At 43.8% G+C, this 11,214-nt stretch overlaps 1 protein-coding gene across 1 annotated transcript in view; it reads left to right on the top strand.

The window, feature by feature from the left end:
* Positions 1 to 324: 324 nt before the first annotated feature.
* Positions 325 to 11,214, top strand: part of SSRP1 (structure specific recognition protein 1) — a gene marked incomplete in the record, with an annotated part of 1,053,281 nt that continues 1,042,391 nt past the window's right edge. The window contains 1 exon segment of the mRNA XM_044084178.1: positions 325 to 690.

The raw sequence follows: 11,214 nt of genomic DNA, 5'->3' as shown, positions 1-11,214 counted from the left end.
AATAAAATATAGAAAATAATTTTGTCCTAAAATCTCAGGACATCTGCCATATTTTCACATTTTTTGCAGGACACAACTGCCCAAAGAGGGACTGTCCCTCGCAAAGTGGGACAGGTGGTAACCCTAACCTCAGATGAAGGGTCAGACGAGAAAAATGAGCTGCCTTGACTGTTTTGCTAGATAATGAGACGATATTGAAGATGGTTAAACCACCCTTCCGTTCGTTCAGGAATGGGCGTGGCCTGTTTGACAAGGTGGCGGGCAGAGTTTCAGTATGTAAATACACCATGATTGACACGGTATAATGTAGTATTTAAAGCTTCAAAAAACAGCTCTTTAAAGAGCAAAACGTCAGCAATGACTTTTACTGTAAAAGAAGCAGCGGGTTTGAGAATTAGTCTGTAATGTTTTAGCGGGTTCCTTTGCCAGATACAGCCCCTTACAAAATATTTATGCACACAACGAACTCCATTCATCGAAATTTTTTACTTTTTCAGTGGGGCAAACCCCCCTGCACCACCCCCAACAAGTGCTGTGCAACGGTGCTGCTACTGCAAACGCTTTCAGCCTTTAAAAGTATTGTTTAGAGAAACAGTTTTGAGTGGTGTGAACTCTGCCCGACTGACTGAAATGTGATGTACAACAGGCAGTAAGGTTCTACAAACTAATTTTAATGTGAATAGCCTCCGGGTAAAGTAAATGATGCGTTTTTGCCTTTTCTTACTGTAAAAATACTCGTGCTTTAGATTACTTTCTAGCTAGACTGTATCTGCTTCATGACTGTCTTTGAAGTAATGTTTTGCTGCTTACAAGCTTGGAAGGTAATACTGCGGTTATCATACCTCTAGTATAATCTACTGTATAAATGTTTGCTACTGCGCATCTGGTGGGTTATCGATCCTCAAAATAGCCGATAACTTAGATCAGTGGGCAAGTAATTGAAAATGTACCCTGGTCTGACACCTATGTCTCCAGAAAACACCGGCAGCCTATAAATGTTTTACCGCCCGTGCGAACCTAGGCCATTAAAACTGCTAAATACATTTGGAAGCATGGTTAGGTTGACTCCCTCCCTTCTGTTGCTGTCCCAATACTCGCCTATGAACAAGTTTTGTATCAAGATGAGTTTTTTTAACAAAACGTATGAAAACTAATGACTGGCGTTGGTTATATTGTGTTTGCTATCTTCAAAATAACCTAGGAGGCAAAATGAGAGCATACAAATGGGTCACAGTAAACAATCCTCTGCACTGGATAACAAAAGGAAAGCAAATCTTAGCTATTTGACAAACGGAACTTCGTTGCTCTGCAACATTAACTACACAAAGCCAATGCTTAACCGGAATTAGTTTCAGATGCACTTTTCCAATCCACCTATAGAAAAGCTCGTTTGTGTGAATCACCTGTCTAAAAATATTTCTTGCTGCTGTGGATTGAGTGTTCGGTTATATTGGGCTAATAAGCTGTTCATTTAGATATAATAATAAAATTTACGTCTGATAATGCTTTAAATGAAATTACTTCAAATTATTCCTTCCAGCTGAAGTTACCGGAAGGAACTTTAATATCAAAGTCGCAATCGCAGCGGTCACTTCTTTTTGTAACACAAGAAAGTGGCGGTGGAGGAAACATGTTTGTAGAATTATAAGGCATCAAGTACTAAGTACGTGATAATGTGGCTTTACATTACACCGGTTTTATAAAAGGTGGTATGTTGGAAAAGTGTGTTTATTTTCATTATTACATTGATTTGCCAACTTTGAAGTAAGCTGTTTTCTCGTAGTAGTTTTGCATGCATGTGAACTTAAATTGGCGCTTGTGTGATTGCGATTTTTTTGGAAATGTATAGTGTAGTTATAGCTGTCAACCTTTCAGAACAAGAAGTCTGGACAAATGGCCAAAAATAGGGACACTTTTTCTAAGTATTTCTCTTACAAACTTGGAAAGTTCGTAGAATAACAGGTTTTGCATTGGCATGAATTTCTGAAGGGTATGAAGTTGAATCCGAAGTTTGTCATTATTGTGTGACATTCCTCAAAGATTTGGCAATGATTTGCCAGAAACATAACGGGCTAAAAATATGAGACAGAAAAGTGGGCATTTTGCGAAAATCGTAGTTTGGTATATAGCTCCCTGTACTGTGTCTTGGTAATTGACACATGGGGAAAGTTTGGCGGAAGTCACGGTAGTGAGGAGGAATAACTCGAGTGTTTAAGATGCTAGTAGTCTCAGAAGTACGATGTGGAAAAGAGTACAACTCCAGAAATTGACCGTCTTTAGTCACGAGTGACTAAACATAATGTACAAACGAACCGTGTGTGTATTTATCACTCTACCTGAACACAACTGGTTAGGTGGTCTAATGCACATTTGATATATTCTTAGTCTTTAGGTTGCCACCTGTCAGGAATTTTTCCTAATAGGGAATAAAGTTCTGTCAGGAAGTCCGTTTATGGTAAATACTTGCAAGGTGATTGAATCATTGAGAGCAAACACATTTAATTTCCTCAAGTATGTTTCCTAAGATTTTTACTAGTTCGCTTGAGTTTCTTTATCTGCACTCAAATTATGTGGAAAACTGATCATTATTGTGATATATGCTTGTGTGTGTAGGGGGAGATGTTAATGTACATTTGAGTAACAGGTTGGCTGTAATTTTTTTTTTTTTTTTTTTTTTCCATCACAGTGAGTGGCTATTTTTGGTGGTCTGGGTAGGATGTGTGGGAAAGGAAAACCGTGTTGGTACAGTAACACAGTGAATACTGTTTGCATCTCACAATGCTGCCTTCATGTTTGAATTCTTGGTTATGGTTCTGTTTTTGCAGCGTCTGTATGTTATCCTTGTCTTTGTGTAGGTTTTATTCAGGTGCATCGATTTCCTCCAATACTTCAAATGCATGTCTTAGGTAAATTGATGCTCTTCTGTAAATGGTTCATCTGCTAGGCCCCTGCATGTAAATGTTAATCTGCCAAGCCCCTGCTTACATTACCAAGGCTGCCAGAACTTATAGATGTGGGCTGCATAGCTAGGCTCAAAAAGGCCCCAGTGGCTGTTTGCCTAGTACAAACTTATGAACCCAGTTGTCTGTAGAAAGCATGGTATGTGGGTGTCTGTCTTGATAGACCTGGCTTGTCTGGGGCATGGTCAGTGTAAGTGTGTACCTTTCCAGTATTGAAAATATAGGGTGTGAAATGAATTGCAAACCGTTTAGACTCTTGGTATTTCTGACTCATTTCTGGGTGTAGAAGTGGCTTAGTAAGTTCATAGGTTCATACTAGGCTATCTGCCCGAGGGCATTTACAAGCCTAGCCCATAGTTTTGTGGCTTACGCCACCCCTTTAGTATGGGGAACTATACCCATTATTTTGCTGTGCCTCTGTTGAGCAGTGACACTGAGGTAATCCCTGGGGTATATCTGCGATCTCCCATCCATTGGTCAAGATTTCTCTTGAACAAGGCCAGCGAGGTGCTCTGCCTCACATATACCGGGATTTTATTCCACAGCATAGGGAGTCTTTGGGTGATGAATCTATCCCTCCAGCACGTCCTATTAATAGCCGTGTCGAGGTTTAAGTCTCCCGCCCTTGTGACTCTGACGGATCTAGATTTTTGAGGTGAAGCATATTCATCAAATCTGGGTTTGACATGGCCTTGTATGTTAGGCAAAGGTCACCTCTGAGCAAGCGTGCGACTGAATAGAGCTGGAGTTCTTTCAGTCGGGCAGCATAGGACAGATGTTTGAGACCCTTTATCCTTTTGGTGAGGAACATTTGTGGCCTCTCCAGCTGCTGCAAGTGTCGGGTCAGATACATTCCGAATGGGGCATTGTACTCAATCATTGGTCTGATGAGTGATGAGTATAGGGAGACTATGACCGATCTAGATGAGAATCCCTTCATGATAAGGTGGGCAATGTAGAAGGTCTTCCTAACTACTTTAGCTACATGGGTGTCGAATGACAGACTACTATCAACCTGGGTCCCCAGGTCCCTGATAACTTCTTCTGTGCTCAGTGGATTGCCACCTATTTGGTAGCTAGGGGTAACCTTGTTTTTCCCGAAGGGTATGACTATGCATTTTTGGCATTTAACTTTAGGCCATGGCTCTGGCACCAGTTATCCGTTTCTGTGAGACCCTTCTGAAGGATATCTGTGTCAGATGTGTTTTCTACTATGGCACCCAGTTTGCAGTCATCTGCAAACTTTGTCAGCCATAACCCTCCTGTGTTTGCTTGTACTTCGGAAAAGTAGATGCCAAACAAGAGTGGGCCCAGGACTGAGCCCTGTGGTACACCACTTGTGACTGGCTTTGAGTCTGACATGGCTCCAGCAACTCTGACCCTGTGGGTTCTGTCACTCAGCCAGTTTGCAACCCATCTTGTGATGTATGGGTTAACATTTAAGCTGATGAGTTTTTCAATGATACCCAAGTGGGGTATTGTATCGAAGGCCTTCGCCAGATCGAGGTAGGCTGTATGGACTGCCTTTCCCTCATCAATGGCTTTGGTGACTGTTTCAAAAAGTCAACCAAGTTTAGAAGGCATGATCTGCCTTTGACAAAGCCAAACTGGGATGGATCCAAAGTCTGCAAATTCCCTATGTCTTTATTTATGAGGTCCATTATGATCCTCTCCATGGCTTTGCAGATAAGGCTTGTCAAGCTAATGGGCGGTAATTTCAGGGTCGGTGGAGGCACCGCCTTTGTGAAGTGGGACCACAGTTGTAGTGCGCCACTCCCTGGGTACGTATCCAGAGGTAAGACTATGATTAAACAGCTGTCCTAGCTGTTGGTTTAATTCCTCGTTGAGTTCATGGAGCACACAGCCGGGGACACCATCAGGTCCCATGGATGCTGTGTTTTTTGCTTTGGAGAGAGCAGTTCTCACTTGGGCGTTGGAGATGTTTGGGGGCTGCAATCGCTTGGTATAGATATCTCTCCTTTTGGGGGAGAAGTTTGCACTGAACCTGTCAGCCAGTATGTTGGCAATGTCTGTAGGATCAGTAATCTTCACATCATTTTGAACTAGTTCTGAGCATATCTGGGAGTTTCCTCCCAGGTTTCTAACATAGCTAAAGAAGGCCTTATGATTGTCTTTTGAGTCTTTAGCTATTTTTCTCTCAAAATTTGCTTTGGATGATTTTATGAGAGCTCTTAGTTTTTTACTTATAGTGATCAAGGGTGTCTTACCTTTTAAGGATTTTGCTCTATCTTGTAGTAGCTTCCTCTTTTGTTGTAGAGTTTGTTTATGGCTGGGGTCCACCAGACTGGACGCTTGCCTTTGGTACAAAGAGTCTTTGTTTTGCTTGGGATTGCCTTATCCATGCAGTCCTGCAGGTGCTGGTAGAAGGCATTTGTAAGTGATTCAGCGGCTTGAGTACTGTTTTCTGCAGGCTCTGGGGCCTTAAAGGAGACCACACTAGTCTTTAGAAGTGTGAAGTCGGCTTTCGAGAAGTTCTTTACTGTGGTCTTTTTTATTTCAGGTGGGGGTGGGATGAGGACCTCCAGCGAGATTAGTTTGTGATCTGATCTCACCAGTGAGGGGTATACTTCCGGTGTTGAACATTGTGCTCCCATGTTCGTGATGATGAGATCAAGTATGTTTTCTCCTCTTGTGGGGATGGTGACTAGTTGTTCCATGGCATTTGAGTTTATGAATTCCAGGAACTTTTGGGCTAGGGTGTTTGGGCTTGAGTAGTGTTCCCAGTCTATATTAGGGTAATTGAAGTCACCTAGTATGATGGTGTTTGGTGATACATTTATCCCCTCTAGTGTTTTCAGGAAGGCCATGTGAGGTTCCTGAGTTTGTGAGGGTGGCCTGTAACATGCTACAATTTGTAGAGCAGTCTTGCCTATGGTTAATTGCACCTGGATGGTCTCCGATGCATCGTGCGTTGCCACCAGTCTTGAGGTGTGGGTGTCTTTGAATATGGATACCCCCCCTCCTTTCTTGGTATTGTCCGGATTTTGGGGCCGGAACGCATGATAAGAGGTAAAACCTGATAGTGCTGGGGTGCTCTCAGGAGCCTTGAACCAGGTTTCTGTCACTGCACAGACATCGATGTTCTCCATACTGAGAAGGGCCTCGAGTGCGTGCATTTTGAGATTTAGACTTCTGGCATTGAGCAGCATTACCCTTAGTTTTTTTCCTTTTTTGTGTTCTAGGGTGGTAGGTTTAGAATTTGAGCCTTGCCTAAAAAAGGCACTATGGGGGTGGCAAGAGCCTTTGCCAATATCCGGAATCCCAGGGGTGACAGGTGCAAGCCGTCCCTTGCGAAGCAGCGTGGCTTGTCCAGCATGCCTTGCATGGATCCTACTTAATCTAAAATTGACCCTACTCAGTCCTGGACACAGATTACTATAGTTTGTGTGGTGGCTGGGAATACTGTGATCATTATCTTTTTTAATTGTCTCTATTGTAAAATTTCAGATGTGTGCACAGAAGGTTAGTTTAGCTTGTGTGTTGGCTGGTGGCAATGAGTTCATTATTTCTTTAACATTCTCAGTCACACTTCAAGGGTATTCACTATAATTTTGTCTGTGGCCAGTGTGCATTTGTAGGAACAAGTTGGAATTAGTCCCCGCCTCCCCTCCATTACTTTCTCCACAATTGAAATGAGTTGCATGTACACATGGCTGTCTTCTTTGGGTGAGAGAAAGGAGGCACACTGCATATGTACATCCAATAGCAGTAGATTTAAATATGTAGCTGTTATATCTGCTTTTACTTTTTTTTTGTGTAACCTTTTGAATTCAAACCAGTGAAAGTGTGTCTGCCTTTTGGGGTGATGGTTGAAGAGGTCTACTGTGTAGATATATATTTGAAGTTGTGTGTTGGCTGGTGGCAGCTATAGACATTTGTCCATTCACTTTCATCCCACTTTAACGACAGAGGGGTACAACTAAAGAGACTATCTTTTTTTGGGGGGGGTTGGTAGAGAGGAAGGCAGTCATCCCAGAAAATAATTTTGTGCCAGTCACAAGCATTTTCTTAGAATAGTATTTGTCCATAAACTATCTCCTAGTAACTACCATGTGTTCAGTCTTCAACACAACCCATTTTTTCCTTAAATAGTTTCTTACCTTGCCCTGAATAAAAAAAAGTGTGGACTATCATTTGACTGTAGGTTGGAGTGTCGCAATGCATCTGAAAGCATTTAGAACCTGTTAGCTTCTCCCAGCTAAATTATATTCCTACACTATTTGTACTGTATGGCCTCTGCCAGTAAGGATATTTTGATAGTTTGTCTTGCTTTTCAGCAGTCTTATTACACATGCTATGTGAAAACTGAAGTATTGTAGATTGTATTTAGAGGCAAGGATGGGAGGAAAATGGGGAAGCATTGGGTGTGTGCCAGGGTGATGGTGGGTTGGGGGTGCATTGGAACAGTTTGCTTAGGATGACTTGTCATCTAAGACTGCCCATGCAGTCACCTTGTACAGCAATTCATAACTGGTGGTACTTGGTGTACCTTGCCAAAAGGAAGTGTGGCTCCTCACAGGTAAGTGGTATGATGTTCGTCGTCTCCCATTGCTGCAGTCCTGACTAATGGGTACTCCGCTGCCCACCATCGGCCCGAATACCAAAGGGCTAGATCTGGCGTCGGTCATGGCGCCCAAGACTGACGTGGTGTCAGTATAAATGCGCATGACCGACGCCATAACTTCAGTCTTTCTTGCCGCATGGTCCTGAGCAGAAGCAGAATTTGCAAGTGCCGTTCGGCGTTCTGGAATTGTCGGTTTTCGAGTTTCAGACCGGAAACCAAGTTGGGCTAAGTTGGGGACTTTTTTTTTTTGTCTTTTTCTTGTCTCAGTATTGACGGATGTCAGAAAAAGTTAATAACTGTATTTCTTGTGGGAAACAGATTCCTCATAGGGATTACCATTCACTCTGCATTCCTTGTTTAGGGCCTGAGCACGACGTTGTTGGGTGTCGCTTTTGTGCTACTTTTAATAAGCGTACTATTAAACGTCGGTTGGACTGTGCTAGGCTGGTGTTTTGTAAACGTTGTAATTACAACATGCCGTCGGATTCTCCGACTGGCTCTTCTAAGAAGCGCAAAGAAAAGTCTTTGCGGTCCAAGCAGGATGAGGCGTCCACTCCGGACGTCGGTCCTGTAGAACCACTGGCTGCTTCAGTGGCTCTTTCTGACAGTGTACCTGAGTGTCAAGGGGAGCCTTTGTTACTACAGGGGGTGGCTTCTCCTTTGTTAGGCCAGGTTGAGGGTGCTCCTCTGTCTGGCTCCCTCCCCTCGTAGGGTGGTTAAGCCTCCTCCTTCTCTAGGCAAAGGCCATTCTAAGTCTAAGTCTGCCCCTGCGGGTGCTTTTCCCCAGGGTCCAGCTCCTAGGAAGCACATGTTAAAGATGGCTGATGATTTGATTACTTTAATTAGGGGTTCCATGCCTCCCCCCTGAGAAGAGGCCCAGGGTAGAGACAGAGTTGGAGGGTTTGGTTCAGTCTTCCAATGAGTCAGATTCCTCTGTGGAAGACCTTCAGGATTTCCCTCCCTATTCTGATTCGGAGGCTGAGGATGCTTCTCCCCCTGCGTCCCCTCCAGAAGATTTTTCTTTCTCTGAAACTTTGCATTCCATGAGGGAACATTTCAAATGGGAAGGCCAGGATTATTCTGATTCTCGTAAAAGGCTGAGAGAATTTTTGTTTTTGCCTCAGCACAGGCCCTTGGCTATTCCTCCTGTACTGGATGTTGTTCAGGATGTGTTTTTGAGGCTGCCCTTAACCCAGATTCTCTGCCTCCTGCCCCTGTTAAACCAGATAGATACTACAGGGTTCCGGAAGCTCACAAGTACTTGTTTAAGAGTCCTAGGGCTGATCCAGAAACTATTTCTCAAGGCCCCAAAGGTGTTAAGGCTTCTGTGGTTAAGAATCCAGTTCCTCTGGACAAGGATGCTAGGGCCCTGGATAGGTGGGGTAAAAAACTGTATACCTCTTCTACTTTGGCTATGAGGGCTTTAAATTGTCAGTTTCATATGCTCAGGTATCAGAATTTTTTGTTAAGTCAATTGAAATGTAAAGTAGATGCTTTAGCTGAAGGTATTGACTGTAAGGAGCTTCAGGATTTAGTGCATGCTTCAGACCAGGTTGGTAAGCATTCTCTGCAGTGTGGTTTTGATGCTTTACAAGCTTCTTCCAGGGTGGCTGCTACTAGTTCTGTTCGCAGACATGCCTGGCTTAAAGATCAGTCCTTGTCAGAGCATGTTTAAGCTCGAATTATGGATGCTCCTTTGCAATCTGATGTTCTTTTTGGCCCTCCAGTGGAATTAGTTTTAAAAAAAAAAAAAAATGGAGGAAAAAGCTAAGTCTATGCAGACAGTTAAGGAATTTTTACAGGTTCAGCCCCCTAAGTTCAATAGGAATTGGCCTGCTAAGGGATGGTCTTTTCCCTCTTCGGATTTTCATTCTAGAGACAGGTCGAGGCGTGGTAGAGGTAGGGCTTCCTTTCAGGGCCCTGTTACTTCTAGGTCTTTGAGTTCTTCTACCCCTTCTGCTGGGGAGGGCAGGGGTCAGTCCTTTTGGAAGCAGACCCAATGACCTGTGTCTTCAGCTGCCGGACTCTGCTTTGCTGGCAGCTCCTCTAGGCGGAAAACTGGGACTTTTCTAAAGGAATTGGCATTTGGTTACCCAAGACAAATGGGTGTTGGACATTATAACTCGAGGCTACAAATTTTATTTTCACACATTCCCGCCTTTCAACGGTATGCCGGATGTGCCTCATCAGCAAAGACTGGAAGCACAGGCACAGATTTCTTCTCTGCTCCAGTTGGGAGCAATACAGGAAGTTCCTTCTGGAAAGGGCACAGGGTTTTATTCCGTCTTTTCTTAGTGCCAAAGAAGGAAATACTTGGAGGCCCATTCTGGATTTATCCATTCTAAACACCTTTCTGGAAATTCCGAAATTCAAGATGTTAACACTGCAACAGCTGTTGCCTATGCTGGGCAGGGATCACTGGATGGTGACTTTGGATCTCAAGGAGGCCTATCTTCACATTCCTATCCGGCCCAGTTGCAGGAAATTCCTGAGGTTTCGGACTGGGAATTTGCATTATCAGTTCTCTGCATTGCCCTTTGGCTTATCTACTGCGCCCAGGGTATTCACAAAAAGTCCTGGCTCCAGTAATAGCTTTTCTCAGACTAAAAGGAATTCAGATTTATCCTTATCTGGACGATTGTTTGATACTGGCTCGAGGCAAGCACGAACTACTTCGACATCTGCAGTGTGTGATGACAGTTTTCAGATGCCTGGGGTATTCTGTGAACGAAATAAAGTCCAGTCTAGCACCCTCACGAGAGATGTGTTTTCTGGGTGTGAGACTGAATACAGCGACTCGGATGGCATTTCTTACCCCGGACAAACAAAGAAATCTTCACCAGTACTTCCTACAGCTATCAGTACTGTCCAGGCTGACTGCAAGGACAGTCCTTCAAGCCTTGGGGTTCATGGCATCTTGCATTCTAGTACTTCCCAATGTCAAACTGCATATGAGGAAGTTACAATGGTATCTCAAAAGCGTTTGGACTCAAACACAGCCACGATTTGGACACTGTCATTCGGATTCTTCCTTGCATTCAGAAGGAATGTGTGGTGGGCTCAGGAATGTCACCTAAACAAGGGACTCTCTGTGACCCAACCAGAGGCAAGTCAGATATTAACGACAGACGCCTCTGAGTCAGCCTGGGGTGCTCATTTCAAAGGAAAATGGATTCAAGACCTTTGGCCCCCGGAGTTGCTTCACTTGCATATCAATATGAAGGCGATGCTGGCAGTTCAATTTGCCTTAAAAGCATTCAAGGATCTACTTCGACCGGGACTGGTGTTGATTCGAACAGACAACACAACTGTCATGTGGTACATCAACAAGCAGGGGGGAACTCATTCTTACCCTCTTTGCAGACAAGCAATGCTGTTATGGGAAACTGCTTTGGATCTGCACATCACTCTTCGAGCACAGTTTCTGCCAGGGGTACAGAATTCGTTAGCGGATGTTCTGAGCAGGCAAATGGTGGATCCTCACGAATGGAAGTTGGATCCTCAGGTGTTTCGTCAGTTGACCATGGCTTGGGAACTCCAGACATAGATCTGTTCGCTTCTCCTCTGAATTTCCAACTACCTCTGTTTTGCACAAGGCTGTTTCATCCAAAGCCTGGAAAATAGATGCACTATCCTTCAGTTGGAGCAACCTTCACGTGTATGCCTTTC

The sequence above is a fragment of the Protopterus annectens genome, chromosome 9.part0 (assembly GCF_019279795.1).
Source record: "Protopterus annectens isolate FY-2018-M chromosome 9.part0, PAN1.0, whole genome shotgun sequence".
NCBI lineage: Eukaryota > Metazoa > Chordata > Ceratodontiformes > Protopteridae > Protopterus > Protopterus annectens.
Note: the sequence above shows the minus strand (reverse complement) of the source record. Positions and strands in the feature narration are given on the sequence as shown.